This window comes from Periplaneta americana, chromosome 16 (genome assembly GCF_040183065.1).
Source record: "Periplaneta americana isolate PAMFEO1 chromosome 16, P.americana_PAMFEO1_priV1, whole genome shotgun sequence".
In the NCBI taxonomy this organism is placed as follows: domain Eukaryota; kingdom Metazoa; phylum Arthropoda; class Insecta; order Blattodea; family Blattidae; genus Periplaneta; species Periplaneta americana.
The window spans coordinates 36,027,378-36,053,420 of NC_091132.1; the positions used below are offsets into that span (position 1 = coordinate 36,027,378).

The following is a 26,043-nucleotide window of genomic DNA, read 5'->3' on the forward strand; positions in this document are numbered from 1 at the left end:
CGTTCAATAATTTACACTGCTCTACTTCTATTTTAATTTTCTTAAACCTTTTCCATGATAATTTTGCTTTCCCTTTGGTCGTAATGAGCGGAAATCCGTAATAGTTGGCGCCTCTGTATCGATATTATAACGGTTTCCATATCGATAAGTACACCTCTTGGTCGGGCGTGGGTTCGATTATCTAACTGGGTTCTTTCCGAAGTTTTCTACAACTGTAAGGCGAATGTCAGACAATGATATGGCGAATCCTTGGACTCTAGTCACCAAAAAATATCGCCATCACTAATCCCGCCGATTCTAGTTAACCGCTCAGATGATACAGCATCGTTACATAAACCTATTGAAACATTTACGGGGAAATCTCGATTTCGACAGACGTGTGGCTTACAGTTATCCTATAGAGCACCCTTCAATTTAAACTCCATAGCTACTCATGGACAGTTATTAATGAAGATCGCAATTCGCGTCTCGACAAGGGAGGGTCGGCCATACTTGACATATAGGAGCAACGATAAAGTTTTGACAGCCAGTATTATATGCCATAGATAACTTGTTGTTTCTGGTATTTTATACACGCGTGTGTTCTGAACCGGAAATACGTCATTGAGCTATGGAGCGAAACAAATTTGGGATTGACGAATTTTGTTTTAGCACATATGACGCATATTCTGTCCACAACAGGCTGCATTTATAAAACTGCGGCTATAAAAACGATCGCGATGTGCAGTGTAGTGAAGCGATAACGTTTCCGCTTTGCAATGGGATATTTCATTTTTTAAACCCGTTCCAGTAATCACAGCTAGGCCTAAGTAATAGTCACTCTAGGGAAGCTGTTTCCATACAAAATATTTTTTTCAAGTCACATTCAGAGTGGAAACAAATTACTTTCACCAGGGATTTATAAGCGACATACTCGTATATCCTTTGACATCACGCAGCATAGCCTCGCTACTGCGTCTCACGATAGACTGTTACAGCATGAATAATGTCTAGCAGAAACAAGTGTGACTCAGATTCTTAGACTGTGCTCGGCCGTAGGTTGGAATCGCGATTACGGCTACTTAAGGAAAATTATATAATAATAATAATAATAATAATAATAATAATAATAATAATAATAATAATAATAATAATAATAATAATAAAAATACTTACTTACTTACAAATGGCTTTTAAGGAACCCGAAGGTTCATTGCTGCCCTCACATAAGCCCGCCATCGGTCCCTATCCTGTCCAAGATTAATCCACTCTCTATCATCATATCCCATCAAATCCATTTTAATATTGTCCTCCCATCTACGTCTCGGCCTCCCCAAAGGCCTTTTTCCCTCCGGCCTCCCAACTAACACTCTATATGCATTTCTCGATTCGCTCATACGTGCTACATGCCCTGCCCATCTCAAACGTCTGGATTTAATGTTCCTAATTATGTCACGTGAAGAATACAATGCGTGAAGTTCTGCGTTGTGTAACTTTCTCCATTCTCCTGTAACTTCATCCCTCTTAGCCCCAAATATTTTCCTGAGCACATTATTCTCAAACACCCTTAACCTATGTTCCTCTCTCAAAGTGAGAGTCCAAGTTTCACAACCACACAGAAAAACCGGTAATATAACTGTTTTATAAATTCTAACTTTCAGATTTTTTGCAGCAGACTAGATGACAAAAGCTTCTCAACCGAATAATAACACGCATTTCCCATATTTATTCTGCGTTTAATTTCTTCCCGAGTATCATTTATATTTGTTACTGTTGCTGTAAGATATTTAAATTTTTCCACCTCTTCGAAGGATAAATCCCCATTTCCAGTTCGTACAATATTCTGGTCATGAGACATAATCATATGCTTCGTCTTTTCGGGATTTACTTCCAAACCTATCGCTTTACTTGCTTCAAGTAAAATTCCCGATATAATAATAATAATAATAATAATAATAATATTATTATTATTATTATTATTAGTAGTAGTATTTTGTTGAGACGCTAAATGGCTTTCTCACGCCCGAAAACGTAAACTGACCCTATTTCATCAAAATTCTTGAGACAGTTTTCAAAATAAAATTTAAACAATTCCTAGTTTAACAATATTGGATAGTTACGTATGTATTGTGTATGCGTCTGTTCCGCGTCCACGAACGCACAACTGAATGACATTAATTTTAAACATATATCACAACCTACCCCTGGAAAAAAATCTTGCTCGTAATTCTCAACAAGAAATAGCCGGACAAATATCAGGATAAAAAATTGTTGAGAAGGCCAAGACATTCAATTTTGAAGTTGTAGTGCCTTCAGAAGAAGAAGAAGAAGAAGAAGAAGAAGAAGAAGAAGAAGAAGAAATATATCACAAATCCTCCGCATGGATAACAACAAACTCCTCCAAGCAGGTTATGTATACAGGAAAATGCTGACTTCCTTTCTTGCTGTTTAGATTAAGGGACAAATATTTACATAGGAACAGGAGTCGAATTTCCGTTACAGAAAATAGATTTTTATATTAACTAGGTCGAATATGAGGCGTCAGGTTCCAAAATACTTCTTATCCTGTGTCTATGATTTTCCATAAAAATGTAAGATATTTATTTTTACAATCGACTTAAACTTGTGTGTTAAAAGTTAATAAAAAAGGAAGAAAATCAGTCTGCAAAGTTTCAATCTTCAAACCTTAAGGACGATAACAAAACAAAAAAAAAGGATAATATTTCGGACAAGATGTTGATTAGAACCGTAAACTGAATAAATGATGGTTCTGGAACTGCAACTAATGGATATGAGGGTATTTGGAAGGAAAACAAAGAATTATGGGTCTTCTCTCTATTCAAAAGAAGCTAGTATGCTGAAAAATATTAGTTACCGGTACATTACTCAAAAAATGATGAATTTTAATTATTTAGAAATCATAAACCAAAAAATATGTTACCGTAAATCATTAGCCTGATGGTGAAAAGAAAAAAAAAATTAAATTAAATGAAAAGACTCTTGAGCTGAATGTAAATTGCAATGTAAAATATGAACAGAACATAGAAGATTGATGATTCTGGCATTTAAAATTTGGAGTTACTAAACTACAATAAAGCACCATTAAAATGGGACACACTCACGGACAGGAGAACGCGAATTCAATTATGCGCAATGTTCAAAACATAAAGAGGTGAGCCTGCCTGGAGAGAAATAAAAAATAGGTTGCAGCCGCCAAATTACTCTTCAAGGAACGACCACTCATATAAATTGAGGGAAAGAAGACAGAGGACGGACACTGGAAAGTTTTCGTTTCTCAATCGTACTATCAGGGACTGGAATGCCTTGCCTGCAGACTTACTAAAGGCTTTACCAACAATCAAAAATGTATTTAAAAATAGGCTTAAGGACTTTACTAATAGAAGGTAATTATACAAAGTATTTAAAGGGTGTAAATGATATTTTGTTATTGAAGTGTTGTATCAGTGAAGAATTATGTTGTGTCAGTGAAGTGTGTTGTGTCAGTGAAGTGTGTTATGTCAGCGAAGTGTGTTGTGTAAGTGAAACGTGTTCCTGTCAGTGAAGCTTTATAGTTTATAGTGGCAGTGCAAAGTATTTGAACAGTGAAATGTTTTTGAAGTGTTAGTGAAATCAGGATAGAATCAGTGAAATGTGTCGCAGTTCCAGTGCAGTGAGTGAGTTGACAGCGAAATGAGTGTAATGTTGAAAGGTACTTGTGCAGATATGAACATATCATACTCGTGGGTTTTAGTTCGAACTTAGGTTTAAGATACAAATTAGATTTATTTTAAATGTTATTTTAAGTGATCCTGCTTCATTTAATTTAGGATATTCCCTGTTGTTATTATTATTATTATTATTAATATTATTATAAATTATTGTTAGTATTAATTATTAGTATTATTATTAATTGTATTTTAATTAATAAGTTTATTATTGTCATTATTGAGTGTAATTAGTTACCACTGCCTCCGGGTATATACCCATTGCAATGTGAATAAATACATACACTAAGAAAACTTACTATATCTGGAAGACATAATTTTGTAGAACAAATCACTACGTTGTTGTTGCAGTGCTGATTAGCTATAAAAATAAAATACATTCCGTGCTCTCTTATTTCAATATAGGATTATGTTCATAAATGTTTAAATACCAACAAAGTTCTTGTCTTAAACAAGATACGGACGGACAGAGACCAATATGGAGCCATCATCATCTACTTACATCCAGTATGGTTGCATGAGGATGAGGCGGATAATGGAACCAACATGAGCAAGGTAGGTAGTATATTTGAACCGACACACTAATGGATTAGAGGACTATTGGAACAGTCATAGATTTTCAACGTTTAAAATAGAGGGAAAGAAACCTATTTTGGAACATCATAGTCATTAGAATTATAAAGAAAAAGGAGATTTAGAATCTACTACTAACACAATTTCCTCCAAAAGTGAATAACAATTTTGAAACCTGGTGCCTCAATACAGATGTTAGGCCCACATGTCTGTCGCAAATACGATCGTGACAAAAAAACATCAATGTACAAAATCCCATAGCGACACGCAAAGCCCTCTTAAAACATTAATTATTTAGGAAACAAATTAACTTTTTATATGAGTAATTACAAAATAAAACCATGCAATTTACATTTGCAATAAAAAATATCAGAAAAAATTATACGACGAAGCAACAAATCATACACATTACGTGATTGTGAAGTGCTTGTAACACAAGCTCGGAAACAGATAAAAAAAATATAATACAATCGAACTTATATCTCGAATTTTCGACATCTCGAGGTAATATTATTTCCGATAGTATAGCATATAGAACTATATAAACTGGAATTTTCATATTAACTGCTTATGTCTTAAATTACGTAAAACTCTCTTATACAAATTTGTTCAACTGCGTCGCTTTATGCCAGTAAAACTATTGAGTACAATATTTTTAGCCCTAGTTCAGTCTATAATACAGTATGGAATTATAGGATGGGGTGGATTATCACAGAGTACCATTCGCCCATTAATATTACTACATAAAAGAATTATTAAAATATGTTTAAGGAGAAAACTTGATCATCCAACTCATCTCATATATAAAGAATTTAATGTTTTAAATATCAAGCAAATTTATATGTATACTATTTTGAATCACTACCATAAATATCAAGCTAAATTTATATCATCCGATCACGGCCACAACACAAGAAGATACAATATTTCGCTCCCCCTCATTGAACCAAAATGTAAGACTGAAGCAGGTCTAAGGCACAGTTCTAATTACGGTCCAAGATTATATAATGATTTTATAAAGAGGAATCCTAAACTAAAATTATTAAACAATGCATTATTAAAAAAAAAAAAAACAAGTGCTTGAACTGATTTTAAAATTATAATCATTTAAATTCTTATTCTTTACTTATTTTTTTCTGTCACTTTACCAATGTTGTATTCTTAACTTCGTATGTTTATGTACACTGTAGGCTATGGTACCGTTTTGTTTCTGTTTTTTTTTCTTATTCCTTTTAAACTTTATGTGTAATTACATTTAACAATTTTAATCAGATTGTTGTTATTATTATTATTATTATTATTATTATTATTATTGTTATTTTATTTATTATTATAATTATTTTTTCTTCTATCCAGTTTTCATTATTGGTTACACCCGACCTCAAGCATCTTGCTTTTTCGGGTGTGACCCAATTACCTTGTATTTATACAATAATTTTTAATATGTAGACTATTTGACTATGAGATTTGAAATCAATTTCGAATTTTGAAGAATATTCATATACGAGCATTACAATAGTATAGTATTGTAAAATCTTTGTTACTGTATGTAATTTTTACTTGCAATAAAAATCTTTTTGTAAGTAAAGGATCAAGAACGGTAATGAAGCGGAGATTGCAGCTGCATAATACAGTGACTTTAGTATGTTATGTTGAATATATAAAATGCAAAAGAACTAAGCGCTTGAATTGTAATAAACAGTTTGTAATTGTAATTGTTGCACTTGTAATATAATTTGTGTGTACACTGATGTTCGAAGATATCTGACCTACGACTTCATGATCGTGTAAGTGAACTTTCTAAACACGCGATAATTATGAACCAAACATATAACAAATTGACAAACTTTGAAATAGTTCCGTTAGTTCTCAATAGGTGACACCATTATGGGGCGATTAAAAAGTGTCGGGCGTGGGGGGGGGGGAATGATTACGTAGATTAAGCACAAATTATTATCATAATTGACAATATAAGCGGATCCCAGCTGAAACCAGTATTGTTTTACCATCAGCAGAGTGGTATGAAAAACTGAATCCCATAATACGGGTAGGCTATATTTATGTACGATTGGCAACTGATTATTATCTTCGCCATCTATTTATAGAAGTAATAACTAAAGAAGCCTCACTTACACCAACAAATTATCGATCATTATCGATTAGTAGGGTCAGATATCTTTGAACGTCAGTGTACATTTTGTTCCTTATCTCTACGTTCTATTATTCGATTTTTTCGATATCTCGAAGGATATTTCATGCCCAAACGTAGAACATTTAACTTTATCTCGAAGTCTGGGTAAAAATGTTCAAATATATTAGGTCGATGTATAAGTTCGAAACGATTTTTCTTCGTCAATACAACACTATGTTGTTAGAAGATTGTTTATATTTTGTCATTAATGTTAAGAGTGTTGTGTTTGTAAATACGCCTTGAAATTTGCACTTCACACGCTCCATTCTTCTCCATATCCACATTTCAAATGCTTCTACTCGTTTCTCTTCACTACGTCTAATGTCTATGTTTCTGCCCCATACAATGTCACACTCCACACAAAGCACTTCACTAGTCACTTCCTTAGTTCTTTTTTCAGAGGTCAGCAGAAGATGCTCCTTTTTCTATTAAAAGCTTCCTTTGCTATTGCTATCCTCCCTTTAACTTCCTGGCTGCAACTCATGTTACTGCTTGTACTAGATCCCAAGTATTTGAAGCTGTTCATTTGCTCTACTGCCTCATTTAGAATTCGAAAGTTTACCTAATTTATTTTTCTTGCTACAACCGTGGTCTTCCTCTTGTTTGCATTTATCTTCATTCCATACTGCTCACAGCTGTCATTTACCTCCAGTAGCATATCCCTTAGTATCATCTCCTCGTTTGCTAACGTCATATCATCAGCAAACATAATAATAATAATAATAATAATAATAATAATAATAATAATAATAAAAATAATGATAATACTAATAACAATAATAATAATAATAATTTAAAAAACCGAAAATAAAAATTGTAAACAATCTTAATAATGACCCCTCCCTTTTTGCAAAATTCTTCGTACGCTACTGATTACTTACTGGCTTTTAAGGAACCCGGAGGGTCATTGCCGCCTCATATAAGCCCGCCATTGGTCCCTATCCTGAGCAACATTAATCCAGTCTCTATCATCATATCCCATCTCCCTCAAATCCATTTTAATATTATCTTCCCATCTACGTCTCGGCCTCCCCAAAGGTCTTTTACCCTCCGGCCTCCCAACTAACACTCTATATGCATTTCCGGATTCGCTCATACGTGCTACATGCCCTGCCCATCTCAAACGTCTGGATTTAATGTTCCTAATTATGTCAGGTGAAGAATACAATACGTGCAGTTCTGCGTTGTGTAACTTTCTCCATTCTCCTGTAACTTCATCCCTCTTAGCCTGAAATATTTTCCTAAGCACCTTATTCTCAAGCACTCTTAACCTATGTTCCTCTCTCAAAGTGAGAGTCCAAGTTTCACAACCATAAAGAACAACCGGTAATATAACTGCTTTATAAATTCTAACTTTCAGATTTTTTGACAGCAGACTGGATGATAAAAGCTTCTCAACCGAATAATAACAGGCATTTCCCATATTTATTCTGTGTTTAATTTCCTCCCGAGTATCATTTATATTTGTTACTGTTGCTCCCAGGTATTTGAATTTTTCCAGCTCTTCAAAAGATAAATTTCCAATTTTTATATTTCCATTTCGTACAATGTTCTCGTCACGAGACATAATCATATACTTTGTACGCTACTGATTATGACACAGAATTAGTTAATTACAGTACCTACTGTTTTTGTGCATTAATGATAATTAACGCTTTCATTCAGCATATTTTCTATATGTCGAATTTTCAACAACTCGAATCATTATCCATTTCCGAAGGCACTTCGAGATATCCACGTTAGACTGAATAATATACTATAGCATCAGATGCCTAATTGGAGGTAGGATTGCGTTAGCCGCCGCTGAGCCAGTGGATCCCTATTAAACCAGTGTTGGTGTCCAAATCTCGCTCTTGTTTTTTTATTTCCACACGCGCCGTGTTTTTGAATAATCTATTTACTCTGACCCCGCAGTTTCCCTCGAGGAGCATAATGAAGTGGTAAGTGGTAATTTACTCGAATAAAGGCCCGGAATTTAAATAAAAATGAACGTTAAAAGTATAATGAAGAGCAGAGAGGAAGTGATTACGTTATTTCAAGCCTCAAGAGTTTTCATTCTACCTGAAAGTGAAGCAATGAAAAATAACAGCAGAATTAAAACATATTGATCAGAGCCCAGGTTAGGCCTATAAATCCAGTCAAAACTCCGTTCATTTTGATGTCGAGCGCATCTGAGGGAATTGTTTGTAATAAACTCTAATTACACGATGTATTTGAATTAAGGGTAAATTTATACAGTCTGGTATCCTGTTCACAGAAACTGCTCCATTATATTGATGGAGTTCGAAATATTTTTTTTCGGCTTTATATTGATACAGCCTCTCATCTTTCCCATTTTCGGAACTACAGAGTTCTCCGTACATGATGCTACGCGACATACAGAAACATTGTCACACACAGTGCACCTGTCGTACGCACCGAAGTTCAAGGGCGTTTGTCGGGTGTTGCATGCGTGCAGTTCACCTCAGTCTTAAATGAACTACTGAAAGAATTACCCGTAATATATATATATATATATATATATATATATATATATATAAAGTTGTTGTGTTTCTTCTAATTATATTTGAGAATATTGAAGATATTATGTATTCGTGGGTTGTTCCAATTGGACGGAGTTACGCTATAAGGTACCACGCGTCAAAAACCTGTTTCGAGATATTGACCATTGAAATAAATATGTTTTTTTTATATAAAACATTTTATGCATGACGTATTATAACATTCATACTATTACAAAAAATATAGCACAAATAATACCAAAAAAGTATAACCGATTTTTGATAAGAGACCAGCAGTTGAATTAATACTTCAAAGCAAAACAAATAGATTAATTTTATGCAATAAACGAATTTTTGTTTATAAATAACGGCGAAATTCAGATATCGCATTCTTGATTTTTTCCGAGTTAAATTAGCCTGCCATCAACAGATTTGTGCAAATATCTCTTTTTTTTTTTTTTTCAAATTATCGGTTGGTCTATTATTGCGTAACTCCGTCCAATTGTCTCAGACCTGTTCAAAGGGATTCAAGTCTGGGTTCATTGGGGGCCATTTCATTGAGCAGATCTGGGACGGAAGAGGAAACAGCCTCCAGAAATCCTTCAAGCTTTGAAAGAACTTTTGCAGGAGTAGGGACTATTACCTCAACAGAATATCCTGCGCCTTATTAGAAGAAAGTACAGTAGTCATCCAAGCCAGAGGGAACAATACTTGATATTAGACACTGTCTACAAGAAGAACTTTTTTTTTTTAAATTTTAGTAGGTTATTTTACGACGCTTTATCAACATCTTAGGTTATTTAGCGTCTCAATGATATGAAGGTGATAATGCCGGTGAAATGAGTTCGGGATACAGCACCGAAAGTTACCCAGCATTTGCTCATTACAAGAAGAATATAATGTTAAATGTCTCATTGTTGAACTCATTATTACATTCTCTGTTCAGTATCTATTACATTAAACATCCTACATATGTTACTTAACTAAGCTTTTTTTTATTATTTTTTTTAAGCTTTGTAGAGAGATCTTAATATATAATTTTTCGGTTTACGAATGCATGAATTTCATAAAGTGTGATGCAATTGCAATAAAATTTTGAGTACCGTAGTGTATTAAAAATCGCATATTCTATTACTTGCACGAGATCAATAAAAGTTAAAAGTATGAAAAATCGAGCTCTTTAAAATTAAAAGATAATGACTCGTTCCTATTTCCGTTCATATAATTAGAAATTAAACAAGCAGTGATTTAGTTACATACAAATATGCTTATTTTCCATTAGGTTCCGAGAATGATCGTCATTTGTAAAATATTAAACTAAAGATAAAAAAGTCAGTTTAATATTTAAGGTTCATATATTCCGGAAATGTTGTGACGGAAATCACGAATGTATCGTTACTAACTGAATTAGGTGGTTAAAATATTATTATTCCTTTTTACGGAAGAAGGAATAAAGATGCAGGATTTTTTTTTATAATTTCGTTACATTTCCCGGTTTCCTCGTAATTTAACGAATTTCCTGACATTTTCCGGTACATGTATTCCCAGTTTTCGAGAAGGGTGGATACCTTGTAATATTGTCAGTTAAGAAATTGTTAGTTTTAAATAGTTTCTTAAAAGTACTTACCCGTATACGTGTTTTCTAAGAGCAGTTGCACGTGATGATTTTGGTAAATTGCTTTGTGAGACATATTTTGGAGACTCAAAGATTTGACATCCATTTACCTGCAACAGGAAAAGAGAAAAGTGACAAAAACAATCATGATTTAACTTAAATACCTACTTAACATAGTACATACTGCAGTTAAATATTATACTATTTCATTATATTATAATATAATTATACAGTGCGTATACTAACTGGCTCCGCAGAAGAAGTGGCAAGCAGAACGCAGGGACTCGAGGAGTTGTGTTGGTATCGTGCAGGTAGAGTCAATGACCTTGGCCGCATTGAATGGTGAAGGGTGGGAGAGAGCAAGAGAGATGTAATATTCAAACCAGGCGCTCCACAGTACCAACTTTACATCGCTGACGGGTCGAATACTGCCGCTTGCTTCACTGCGGAGCCAGTTAGTATACGCACTGTATTATATTGTAATATAATTTCTGCCAGATTAAATAAATAATAATAATAATATTATTATTATTATTATTATTATTATTATTATTATAAATTATTCTTACTGATATTTTAATATTGATACTTAGATATTTGAAATGTACAAATAAAATAACAATAGACGAGTACAAAGCTGTTACTGCAAGTGACTACTATTTATGTAGGTATAGGGCGACTTTACTGTGCACATATTTAATATATTAAAATAAAAGTTTTAAAATATTTTCAGATAAGAAAGACTCATAAAAATATGACGTCCAAGTGGAGAATCAGTGCTTAATTAAGATTCCATCTAGAATAAGCAACTAGAATTGGCCTTTGATATTATCAAATAATATCTTCATCAGGGATGCAAAACATGTGCTACAATTGCGGCACACGTCACAAGTCGGAACACGTAACTCATCCCTTCCCTTCAACCCTCGCATCATTGGATATGGTAGGAGGAGAAGAGAGATGCATTCAGTGTGCTTGCCAAACGTCACTGACACGTCATTGAAGGCTCCGGCCTTCTGGACGGGGGAACAAACTCTTTCCCCATGCTTCCACCCCTCTCTTCTCCAGTTTAGCATCCCTAATTTACATTGAGCATCATACTTCTCTCCTACATTTCTTCTCCATTCTTGACTTTGACTCGTTTCATATCGTCGATTTACAGGCAAAACACATTAAGTATAAAATATTACTTCTAAGAAAGAGGCGCATACATACATAAATACCTGTAGTCTACAAACTTTGTGGGTGTAATGTAGAGGTAAAAATAAAACTAAAATGTTCTATACAACTTTTCCCGCAAATCCTTACTTTCAGAGTTATGATGAAAAATGTCCTACCTTCCTAGGTATCAAAAACATGGACCAGTAAAGCCTTTGGATATGTCATGCTCGCCTACATGGTGACTGTGTCAGATGTTTGTTATTCGTACATCCCACTACAATTGATTCTGATCTGATAGGACTTTGTTTACTTTACGTAAATATGAACTGAACTTGAAATTTTACAGACCCCGTTCACTCATTCCGAACAGTTTCATAGCCATTTTGATTTCACTACTGTAGTTCTGCTACGTTCGGAATTTGAGTGGCATAAACGAGCGCCTTCAGACGACCCCAAAAGTAGAAGTTCGGTGATCTGGCTGGCCAAGCAACTGATGTTGCACGATCTATCGTATCGTACATAATTGAACCCTACTGAACTAAAGACAAAATGTATGTAGGCTACTTACGAGACGTGGTATGGTAGAAACTGCAACAGACCATGCAACTAAACATACCTATACACAGTAAACAAAGTCCTATCGGGTCGGAATCAACTATAGTGGGGTGTACGAATAACAAACATCTACCGCAGTCGCTATGTACGCGAATGTGACACATCCGAAGGCTTTACTGGCCCATGTTTTTGTTTGTCTAGCAAGGTAGGACATTATGCATCACAACTCTGAAAGTAAGAATTTGCGGGAAAAGTTGTATAGAACATTTTAGTCTCAGTTTTACCTCTACATTACACCCACAAAGTTTGTACAGGTACTTATGAATCACCCTGTATAATGTACTTAATATATGTGTATAAACTTAAAATTGGAAAATGAAATACACATAAAGAGGAACGAATTATTAAACATAATATTTTGAGGATTCAGTTTCGTCAAGAACTTTCAAACGCCTTTTTCTCAGAAGTAGTATTTTTTACTTAATGTGTTTTGCTTGTAAACTGAATTAAAGAATTATCATAACATGTAAACTAAATTTTAATAAACTTTATGCTCAACTATGCCGAAATGTAGTAATTATACACCTGGTAGCTGTCCTTTAATGCATGTCATTAAAGTACACCTACTCATTAAAGTACAGGTGTTTTCAGCCAATGACAACTCAGCTTACAGGTGTTCAGTCAATGACAACTCAGTTTGTACCGTTACAAAACCGCAAGTATCGATTATTCTCGGATATGCAATCGAAAGAGAATTAGCGAAAAGTCACGGAGGCTGGAAATCCAATACTGTCGTAGAAGGTTATGTTCTGTTACTATAATAATTAGCGTTAATTGTAAATAATATTCAAATAAATTCAATTTGTCATCTCGTTTTTCAATGTCGAATTCAATATTCAAGTTTAACGGGATTAGCTACATCAAGGTCAATGACATTATTGTTCCTCGAAAAAAATCAATACTTTCGCGTCTGCGCACATCTCACAATTCACGACCTAGAACAAGGTCACTTCCGATCTTGTCGGATACAAATAAAATGTATACATCAGAATAATTTCAAGTTAGAAAAATAGTCGAGCATAAAAAGTCGTATGAAACTCGCCTATAATGGTAATTAAGAAGCTCGTATGAAAATTATGAAACTCGCTTGCGCCTTTGCACGGTCAAAATACCGCGGCCCTTCAAAATCAATCAGTGGGCAGGTCATATTTCATATTAAATATAAGTAAAGATGGTTTTGATAAACATGCGAGAACTAAATATTTGCCTAGTTCCTTTTAAATTTTTAACAAAAATTAAATAAAATAAATTTAAAAATTACTAATTCTATCATAATTACAAATAAACATCCATACTCGCTTCTTAATTACTATCATTATAGGCTCGTTGCATAATGTACTACTAAATAAACTTTCACGTTGCTAACTGTAGTCTGATCTTGTCTATGAAAGACAGAAGACCACTGCTAAAGATTGCACTGCTGTAATTATTTGCGATTCACATCATAGACAACCATGACTCATGTATGAAGAAGCACGACTATAAAGACGTCTGCTGTGCACATTTTCAAATATTATAACGAATAGGATTGATTGCAATTGATAAGCGTATTGAATGCCAAATTAATATATTACCTTAGCACCATTCACTACAATGGAAGTCATCCGAATAGAAGCAATATCTTTTTTTTTTTCCTTTAGAAGTCATTTTCCTGGAAAACAGTTGAGAAACGTACTACGCATCCTATTACTCAAAACAATTGCAGCTATTTTGAAAATTAATAATGCTGCTTCGTTCTTAAAATCGCTCTGCATAAATCAACATCAAAGTACTTCCGCACGATTTAGGATTTACAATTGGATATGGGAAACAAATTGGATCATCCGTTCTTTACTCGTTTCATGCCTGAAGAAGTAGAGTGATATTAATGAATGCTGCAAATGTGGAGCGTTTCAGGCTCTCCAAAGGAACCATTTTCGGAATGGAACTAATTAAATACACTCATCCGAATGAAACGTTACCGACTGTAGACTGAGCCCGTACACGATTCGTTCAGTTAATTCAAGAATGAATTTATCGTAGATAGCGAAGGTATTGAAATCGTTTCGGAAACTACGGCTTCATCTAATAAAAATCCATCAATTTTCTATAGCTAATTTATCATTCATCATCGTACAGACCAGAAAAAAGGTTCCTCTACAGGATGATTGTAATGGTAGCTGTGGTGATGATAGCAATTGAAGAGTCCACTGCAAGAATGATGGATGTCATTTGGAATATATTTTGCAGGAGAAGCGATTGAAAGTTTGAAATGCTTAGCGCTCAAAGCTTAACTGTGATTTTCCGATCATTACTGGACAGTGACTATCAGTGTTTTTTTTAAGTAGGTTATTTTACGACGCTGTATCAACATCTAAGGTTATTTAGCGTCTGAATGAGGTGAATGTGATAATGCCGATGAAATGAGTCCGGGGTCCAGCACCGAAAGTTACCCAGCATTTGCTCAAATGGGTTGAGGGAAAACCCCGGAAAAAACCTCAACCAGGTAACCCGGGCCACCTGGTTTCGCGGCCAGACGCGCTAACCGTTACTCAACTATCAGTGTTAATGCCATATAACTCTCTACATACATTCTACATGTCTTAAGCTATGCATTGAGAATCTTGGTTCATTTTCGACAAGAAAGTGACATCCATCATTCTTGCAGTGGACTCTTCAATTCATAATAATATTACCCCAGTCTAGTATATACAGTCGCAAAGTTCAATACGTAGTAAATATGAAAACATTAGATAGTTGCTCACCACTAGGATCGCTAATATCGCCTCATTACAGGCAATGCAAAATAGTACCGTCATAGTCTATTGTTTCTAGCACCCCCAAAACTCAAGCTTCGTGACTGTATATAGTAGACTGTGATATTACTATGACGTACCGAAGTACATATGATATTCCCGCAGGAATTCTGCGTTACCATATGTATGTATTTATTTACACTGCAAGTGAACAAGCACCCGGTAGCAGTGGTACAAACAATATAAACAATACACAATAAAATTACAATACACAATATAATTAGATACATAATACAATTATATACACGATAGAATTAGAATACACAATACAATTACACACAATAATAGTTACAATTAATAATAATAATAATACACAAAATAACCTAATTAATAAGTGAGCCTAATTTTACATTAAAAACGTAAGTTTCACATTGGTACTGATAATAATCTTTCACTTTACTCTCATCTCACTCACTGTACTGGCACTATGACACATTTCACTGACACTATATAACACATTTCACTGATACTACAGAACATATTTCATTGACACTATAAATTATCACTGATCGGAACTATTCATTGCACTGTAAAACCATAACTTCACTGACTCATCACGCTTCACTGATAAACAATTACACCCTTATTTATACTTATAAACAGAACTACATTTAAACTAAACGATTTGAAAAATGCGTCGCCGGTACGGAGACCGTGCAATCTGCCTATGATGACGAATGGATAGAACAGAGAGAGAGAGAGAGAAAAAAAGAAAAAAAATTCTCTCTGGCACCAGGACTCGAACCCGGGTTTTCAGTTCTACGTGCTGACGCTTTATCCACAAAGCCACACCGAATTCCAGTTCCGATACCGGATCGAATCCCTTAGTTTTTTAATTCTATCTCTCAGTGATCAGGGTTCTGACGTAGAGTATTCCTAAAACTTGAGGCCGCTCAATGTTTGATCGTCGAGTTCTGAGACTTCATTCTCTACAGCTCTATTATTTCTTGGACGTTCTGCGAAAATAAACTCAACGCGGCACAGATTATTCCGGAACTTCGTGTCTGGTATTGAAGACCGAGCACTGCAAGTGACTCACGAGTGCCAGACCGGTAACCAAGTTTGTGTTTGAATTTTGAACAACGTCCCTGGAGATACGGCTCAAAGCCACTGGTGTGTTGCTATTGTTGAAGCATGAAACATAGCCACCAGATTCTATTGCGCACGGACTCTAGCCAAAAAATAGGAGCAAAGAACGCAGCACGGTAAAGCCAAGGTATTAATGACGTAATATAGAAGATTAATCATAGATAAACATTGTCAGAAGTTAATGTGGCGGTGTATTGAATGGTTTTCCACAGCCTGGGCCCGTTGCATAGTGATTGGATAGCGTTTTCATGTATCTGGTACACAACAGCATTATTCTGTGCCGTGTGGGGGTGGATGTTGGATGTATGGAATGACTAGGAGGGCTAGAAGGGAGGGTTTGGGGGAAACGAGAGGGGGGATGCATGTTTGCGTGTTAATCATTCACGGAGGACAAAGACCAACGGATCGATGTTGTGTGTATGTGTGTACGTCATAAAGGCCTACGCTCATGTACAGTCCGATCAGAAACAAATGTCATATAAACAGAAACGCATCTAAAGTGCAAACTAATGGTTTGTGCGTACTTTTGTGGTCCACAGTTCGAATGCAGCGTCATGTAGTAGGACAATGATTCCGTTGAAGTTGAGGGAAAAGCATATCAGTAGGTCAGTAACACATTCTAACACGTTTCTTTCAGCTGCCGCTCTTCCTACTGGCAGCGTGTTGCAAAAGCATTTCATACATGACGTGTTACAGATTCCATTTTTGGTTCATTCGAGCAGATTATTATAGACGCCATTTCCTCTTAACTACCGCTTACACATGCATCAAAATTATATGCACAGACGTGGATGAATTAGTAGAGGAAAAATATGTTTAATTTGCAGCTCCAATAACAAAATCACAATGGATAAAATCTGCTGCCATTATTGTTTTACAAATAAAGTTATATGTGTCCGAGGATAAATCAAACTGATTTTTCATTTTCTTATATTAATTTCATATGAAGTCTTGTACGTATGAAAGCAATTTTAAGATAACTTATCTATAAACTTGACAAAGTTATGCATTAAAATGTCCTCACAGTTTTAAGACCACAGCAATTGTATTTTTGTGACGATGTTTCTAACTATCACATTACAGTAAATTATCATAGCACAGCTTTGCCGATTGCGCTACTCCCTCGGATAGGTGGCAGGCATATCGTGGGAAACTATAGGATGATAGATGAGTAGTGATGAAGGCGTGATGAGGATTGGGCAGGAATCGGGTCGTGGCCCTTGACTTTCCGAATGAAAGATGGGAATGATAATCATTACATCACCGTGCCCGGTAGCAGCAGCAGCAACAACAGTAGTAGTAGTAGTAGTAGTAGTAGTAGTAGCAGTAGTAGTAATAATAACAATAATAATAATAATAATAATAATAATAATAATAATAATAATCCTGGGTGCGACAGCCCACAGAGAGCCAAGTCCGACTACTGGCCTCTCGTCCACATGCCTCAGCAGAGGTAAACGATCATTCAACCAGAACAGATGCTCTCCCCAGCCGTTATAAGCGGTTTTCATAACCGAATTTCGCTGATTATCGTAGCGTCTCATATTCATCGCTAGAAGGCAGATGTTGATGAAAAGTCATCTTCTTATTTTTGACATTAGGACGATGCCTATTAATATAGAAATCCTTTCCGTGTTAATATCAACGTAAAAAAAATAATTTCTTATATTGCATTTTTTTTTTTTTGCATTTTTGACGTTTTTGAACTAATAGGTAATTTTCTTTTTTATAATTTTTCGGCATTTTTTGGTCATTTTTAATAATTTGAAGAACTTTTGGAATGCATTTTATTTTCTTCTTTACCGATAGGTCTGTTAAATCATTTTCTAAACATATAGGTCAGTAGTAATTACCTACCGAATAAGTGAATAACAGTGAAGTTCGAGTTTTATAGCTTGGAACAAACTCTAAAGTCCATCCCTCATTCCAATGAAGGCTTCACTTCACACACGGAAGTGATATAAAATGCTTGACAACAGCTTAGTTTAAGTGAGGGCTTTGACCGCTACTGTTCTTTTGTCGGTATAGTAGGCTCGCTCTATGCATCCCCCGTTAAAGACAGAGGCTACCGCACGCTGAGCGGTTGTCTTTTGAAGTAAGACGGTCCCGCCAACCTTTTCTGCCCACTCGGGGGATGGGGTAATCTCTGTTTCCGCTTTCTGAGGCAAACATAAATGTTGCCAATTCTCCCTTGAATGCTAAAACTAACTGCAGTCTTTCTTAATATGTTCAAACAATTCACAAGTGTTTTTGTTCGCTGTTTGAAAGTCTTCTGTAATTTTATTATTATTATTATTATTATTATTATTATTATTATTATTATTGTGTATTGTTAATTTTTATTTTTTAATTTTTTTTTATTGTGTATTGCTAATATTGTATATACCACTGCCACCGGGTGCTTGCCCACTTGCAGTGTAAATAAATACATACATTATTATTATTATTATTATTATTATTATTATTATTATTATTTCGTGGAGTATATTGTAAATTACTTAGTTGTTTACAATCCCAAGATAACAATGATAGATGAACAGCAATTTTAAAGACATAATTAATTTTATTAGGACAATAATATAACCCTGCCCAACCCCATACCCATCAAGGGAGTTATGTTGCAGGCTATCAAATCAGCCATGCAGTAAGAAACATGCAGTGGAGCAGCTCGCAGCCTCATATGGACACGATGTGTTACGATTTCCTCCGTACCACTGTGTTCTAAATCCTTTGGGAATGTTAAGTGTTATGTTTTATTTAACGAAGCTCGCAACTACCGAGGTTATATCAGCGTCGCCGCGGAATTTTATCCCGCAGGAGTTCTTTTACATGCCAGTAAATCTACTAACATGAGCCTGTCGCATTTAAGCACACAAACGCCATCGACCTAGCCCGGAATCGAACCCGCAACCTCGGGCATAGGTCAGCGCTATACCAACTGCGCCAACCAGGTCGACCTTTGGAAATGATCTGGCATCAACTGAAGTCTAATGTTAGGAAAAACAATATTATCGCTACTTGAGTCTAGTGTGTTAACTTCTGCATGATGGAGCTGCAACAATCGGTCCTCATAATTGGTCCTCCTGTGTTCAACATGAAATTAAAACGGAAGGGAATTATATGAAGCACGATAGGGACAGTAAACAAGAGAGATTTGTGATTCATTAAGGAGAGAGTGACGACGAATAGAGGTAAGAGAAGAAAAATGTCATATTTTATTACATAACATTTCAGATTTCGCTGCGAATTTAGACACGAAACACAAATTGACAATGTTCTTTCGGTGTTATTATTATTATTATTATTATTATTATTATTATTATTATTATTATTATTACTATTGATATAGTCTAAGTATGAAAATATATTAGTTTGAAGAAGTTGACCGTACAATGATTCTATAACGGATTTATGCACACAGTAACTCAAAATTAACCATTCATTAATTCGTGATTGATTGAATTAAAGTACAATTTGTTGTATAGAAATAAATATACGATTGTTTCATACCCACCACGTGGCGAAGTCAATGTAAAATGTGACAACTGCGCGCCTAGAAATTTCCGCACGCGCCCCTTAATGACCGGGGTGGACCGTGTGGCTAAGTTCTTCTAGCAACAAAAGATACCGACTGGGGATCCTTTGAAAAATCCTACTTTACGAGGGTGTCTTTAGAATTTATGTTTGGAAGGAGGGAAACTTTCACAATGTCCTGGAAAGGACGTTGTGTCCTCAACATGGTTCGGAAGGATGTCTACTGTAATAGACAGTATTTTTAACACAAAGATTGCAAGAATGCACGCTGCGCCCACAATTTGTTTTGTCATTCACAGTCCCTCATCTGGAAGATCTGGTAACAAAAGTGAAGCGCTGAAAGAGAAGACAGAATGAAGGCACTGACATGGACCCCCTGATTGAAACACATTGTAAACCCTCATTAAAATCGGTAGTTTTCTCTTAAAACCTTCATTTTGTTGCATGTCCTTTTCCTTTATCTTGGCCAAATTGGAGGAAGTTGCCTACTCTCTCCGAGATTTGCAGGGCAGTTATTGAAACAAGGTGATTAATTTTGAAAAAGTTGTGGTTCGAGTACGGTGATAATATTTAAATATCATTTTATTTTAATTTCATGTCATTTTTCCATTAGTTTAAAGGCATTTTAATGATCATTTTAAGTAGATTTTTAGGTCATCAACATTCGCCCCCTATTCATCAAGATGTTGAGAGGGCACCTGTCCCATACACTGGCCAAAATTTCATGAGAAAATTCAAACCAGCGCACATTACGTAACGCGAGTTCTAGACATTAGACTACTACATTATGGCGCGGGACAACAAATGTAATATACAGTATAATGTAAAATATAATTTCCCTCTACTAACACCTATCATTACTCTTCCAATGATCCGACCACATTTTTCTTCCCCCTTTCGAAATGTTTTAGCTACATAAAAATTTGCAATAGTTGATTCCGTTTCATTAAAATTGTTTCAACAACGAAAACCTATTTAGTTTGCTCCACGTATTTCAGTATTGCTGCTAATCCAGATTTCAATCACAAAACGAGATGTGCAGTGTAATCTCCTATTTTGTTACACTTTTATATGGACACACAATTATGCAAAAAATAATGAACTGCCAAGAATAATAACTAGCTACTGTGAAATCCGTCTGGCACTATTGTCAGCTCCCTAGCAAATTGAATCGTGGAACTAAGAGGGTGGCTGCATTGTCCAGTCCTACATTCAAACCGCACACACGTGACGGATATTGAAGGCGGCTTGTACTGTACATTGTGATGCGCATATAACTCCAACACGGACATCAGCGGCATTCTGAAGTGAGGGCGCTGTATCAATGACGAGGAACATACCACACTGCTTCGTCGATATAGGAGAAAGTCAATGTTCACTACTTAGATATAACACGCGGAGCAAGTGCCCTGCAATCGGCAAGCGGTAGAGCATGAAAGGACAGGAAAACTTCGATCATAAAGAAATGGGTATTTGAGAGTTGTTAATTCATTATAAAAAATGAATCTGATATAATGTTCATAATAGAAATTAATCTTATTTCTAAGAAAAAAAAATATATGTATATAATAAATAAATAAATTACTAAATAAATAAATAATAAAATAAATAATATGCAAGCCAAGGAAACAAATAAATAAATACCTAAATACATAAGTAAGGAACTACATAAATAAATAAATAAATAAACTTACTTACTTACTGGCTTTTAAGGAACACGGAGGTTCATTGCCGCCCTCACATAAGTTCGCCATTGGTCCCTATCCTGAGCAAGATTAATCCATTCTCTATCATCATATCCCACCTCCCTCAAATCCATTTTAATATTATCCTCCCACCTACGTCTCGGTCTCCCTAAAGGTCTTTTTCCCTCCGGCCTCCCAACTAACACTCTATATGCATTTCTGGATTCGCCCATACGTGCTACATGCCCTGCCCATTTCAAACGTCTGGATTTAATGTTCCTAATTATGTCAGGTGAAGAATACAATGCGTGCAGTTCCGTATTGTGTAACTTTCTCCATTCTCCTGTAACTTCATCCCTCTTAGCTACAAATATTTTCCTAAGCACCTTATTCTCAAACACCCTTAACCCATGTTCCTCTCTCAAAGTGAGAGTCCAAGTTTCACAACCATAAAGAACAACCGGTAATATAACTGTTTTATAAATTCTAACTTTCAAATTTTTTGACAGCAGACTGGATGATAAAAGTTTCTCACCCGAATAATAACACGCATTTCCCATATTTATTCTGTGTTTAATTTCCTCCCGAGTATCATTTACATTTGTTACTGTTGCTCCCAGATATTTGAACTTCTCCACCTCTTCAAAAAATAAATTTCCAATTTTTATATTTCCATTTCGTACAATATTCTTGTCACGAGACATAATCATATACGTAAATAAATAAATAGATAAATAAATAAATAAATAAATAAATAAATAAATAAATAAGTAAATAAATAAATATCATCTCTAACTCTCCAGCAATATCCTTAATATTGGCGCCGTTTTCTAGGAGTTTAATAATATTTACTTTGCAAAAAAAATACTCAGACGTGAACGTTTTGTGACATGATGCCTTACCGGTATGTGCGGGCTTAGATTCTCGTTACAACAACAGACCACGTTGTACTGTTTTCTGCTTTCTTTAGACTCAAACGCATTCTACTAAATCGGCGAAGGAGTGTAAGAGGGTGTTAAACATTTGGGGGGAGGGGACATTTTCCCACCAATATGGTAGTACACTTTTTTGTTACATAGAACAAGAGCTTTTCGCTCTGAAAATCTGCAAGCTTATTCCACTTCCATCGTGTATGTTTATGTGCCTTTGATAGACGGTGATGGTATTACAATTTTTTGTTACGTACAACAAGAGCTTTTCGATCTGAAAATCTACTGAGTCATTCCACATCCACCCTGTATGTTTATGTGCCTTTGATAGACGGTGATGGTATTATAATTTTTTGTTACGTACAAGAGCTTTTCGATCTGAAAATCTACTGAGTCATTCCACATCCACCCTGTATGTTTATGTGCCTTTGATAGACGGTGATGGTATTACAATTTTTTGTTACGTACAACAAGAGCTTTTCGATCTGAAAATCTACTGAGTCATTCCACATCTACCCTGTATGTTTATGTGCCTTTGATAGACGGTGATGGTATTACAATTTTTTGTTACGTACAACAAGAGCTTTTCGATCTGAAAATCTGCTGAGTCATTCCACATCCACTCTGTATGTTTATGTGCCTTTGATAGACGGTGATGGTATTACAATTTTTTGTTACGTACAACAAGAGCTTTTCGATCTGAAAATCTACTGAGTCATTCCACATCCACTCTGTATGTTTATGTGCCTTTGATAGACGGTGATGGTATTACAATTTTTTGTTACGTACAACAAGAGCTTTTCGATCTGAAAATCTGAGTCATTCCACATCCACCCTGTATGTTTATGTGCCTTTGATAGACGGTGATGGTATTACAATTTTTTGTTACATACAACAAGAGCTTTTCGATCTGAAAATCTACTGAGTTATTCCACATCCACCCTATATGTTTATGTGCCCTTGATAGATGGTGAAACAATAATTCTGAATCAATCTCCAGTTAAAAAAAAAATTGGAAACCACCTCTTCAATTGAGTTCTGATCGACCACTATGAGCCATGCCGAAAACCACTTTTCGGTATTAGGGATGCTAAAAACACGTATTTCAGCGAAAAGAAAAAAGTCGACACAGAATTTTGCAGCATCACAATACTTTACCTAATAAAAAAAGTAAATGATGATCCTATCTCATTGGAAAATATTCTATAATCGTCCAGAGACAATTCTACTTTAGTATATTTATCCACTTTGATTATGAAATGTGGATTTTACATCAGTTATATTCATATTCATATTTCATACGGCTTTCAGGCAGTGGTATCCCTCACATCTCTCCATACGGTCCACCACTACCTTGCTTACATTCAAACACATATCCTAATATATTTCTCCCATCATCTATATCTCCCCACATCTTCCAATTACATAAAGTTAAACCCTATTTCTGTCTATTTCTTCCTCCATACTTTCTGATGTACAGTATTTTCAACTCTTTACCTTCTTTATCTCTCCTCAATCCCATTCCCGAATGCTATGCAATACTGTCTACCTTTCTCTTATATACAAACATTCTCGTCTACACCTACTCATCCATCTCTACTACTATCATTATCATCTTTCATTAATGTTATCCCTAGTTTCGGTTTATCTTAAAAACCTTATTATCTCTAACTAGTATTCATCAATTTTTCTACTTTCTCGTCTACATATCGTACATCAATAATACAAATGTACACACATTCATTACGCAACTAATTATGTAATGATACTTCTATTACGCAATTAGTTTGGTAATGATACTGCTATTACCTAACTGGTTGCGTAATGTGAACTATTTACTTACTGGCTTTTAAAGAACCCAGAGGTTCATTGCTGCCCTCACATAAGCCCGCCATTGGTCCCTATCCTAAGCAAGATTAATCCATTCTCTATCATCATATCCCAACTCCCTCAAATCCATTTTAATATTATCTTCCCATCTACGTCTCGGCCTCCCTAAAGGTCTTTTTCCCTCCGGCCTCCCAACTAACACTCTATATGCATTTATGGATTCGCCCATACGTGCTACATGCCCTGCCCATCTCAAACGTCTGGATTTAATGTTCCTAATTATGTCAGGTGAAGAATACAATGCGTGCAGTTCTGTGTTGTGTAACTTTCTCCATTCTCCTGTAACTTCACCCCTCTTAGCCCCAAATATTTTCCTAAGCACCTTATTCTCAAACACCCTTAACCTATGTTCCTCTCTCAAAGTAAGCGTCCAAATTTCACAACCATAAAGAACAACCGGTAACATAACTGTTTTATAAATTCTAACTTTCAGATCTTTTGACAGACTAGATGACAAAAGCTTCTCAACCGAATAATAACAGGCATTTCCCATATTTATTCTGTGTTTAATTTCCTCCCGAGTATCATTTATATTAGTTATTGTTGCTCCAAGATATAAAATGGAATTGATTTTATTTATTATAATCATTAACAACAATATGTTCGACACATTTTCAACGTTTTTCTTGGAACACCGATCTTAAATTTTTTTATATTCCACTTCATATCTTACGGAGGTTTTCGATGGTAGAATCTGCAGCATTTTCAATATCTGAATCCTCGTTTGAACTCATTTTAACAATGTTAGTTTACTTCTAGTACTGCTGTTCCTCTGTTATAAACAGAAACCTATCGTGTTCAAAACTAATAAAATAAACATAAACGTATCGTCTCTCGCAGGAAGAAACAATCGCCTCTCAACAAAATACATATTCAAAGCTAATAAAAATGATACAATTACTTTTGTTTAAAAATTATTTTTTATCGAAGTGGATAAAACGTTGTATGATATACTTACCGTAACTTCATATTACAATACTCGACTGGTTATCAAACTTGTATTGTAATATGAAACTTTACGATACTCATGTCATAAATGACTATTATGAGTAACCGTGCAACACGAGGCGAAGGATATGACAGCAGTGCAAGCAAGCCCTTTGATTCCCATCAGTACATTTGTTGCTCATTACATGTAATGGGCGGAAAAAGTTAACGCTCAGCCAAATCTGATTAAATCTGAATTAAACGAGAGTCCGCGCACAATGACTGCATCCGGCAACAAAAAGCGTAGTTCACATTTCGGTCAAAATTGGTAAAGTTCGCGTGTACTTTTCAGTGAAGCGGGTAATAACCAGTTCAATTTCAAACGCTCGTTCAGAGAGTACCACCCTTAAAATAACGGAAGCGCAAGCGATGTGTGCATATTTGGAGCTAACTAGGGCCGATTTGTCAGCAACAGAAATACAATTTAATCGCAGCGACCATTATATTAGCTCTCAACGAAATTATGACCTTCCAACATAACTTCATCGTCATCGTAAAATACAGATCAGCCCACCTAAATTACTACCGGTGCGGTGGAACGTTTTAACTGCAGAGCTATCTTCGGGCCTCTCAAAATGAGAGAAAAAAAAAACGACTGTTTTGCATAGTTAAGTAACCACCGCTTACTTTCTAACACGACCAAATTAATATTGTCCTTTGTGACGCGAGAACGATTGTCGTGGCTCCTACAAGGTTGACAACATAATAATTGTGGGACTAACTCTCACCGCTACAGGGTCATGGAATAAGTATTGTCTGATTTAAATGGTCAAC

At 35.3% G+C, this 26,043-nt stretch overlaps 1 long non-coding RNA gene across 1 annotated transcript in view; it reads right to left on the bottom strand.

Moving 5' to 3' along the window:
- The window catches only part of LOC138691283 (uncharacterized), a 666,235-nt gene that overhangs the window by 137,074 nt on the left and 503,118 nt on the right, over positions 1 to 26,043 (bottom strand). The window contains exon 2 of the long non-coding RNA XR_011329794.1: positions 10,597 to 10,694. This is a non-coding gene — a long non-coding RNA (uncharacterized lncRNA). The remainder of the gene's footprint in view (positions 1 to 10,596; positions 10,695 to 26,043) is intronic.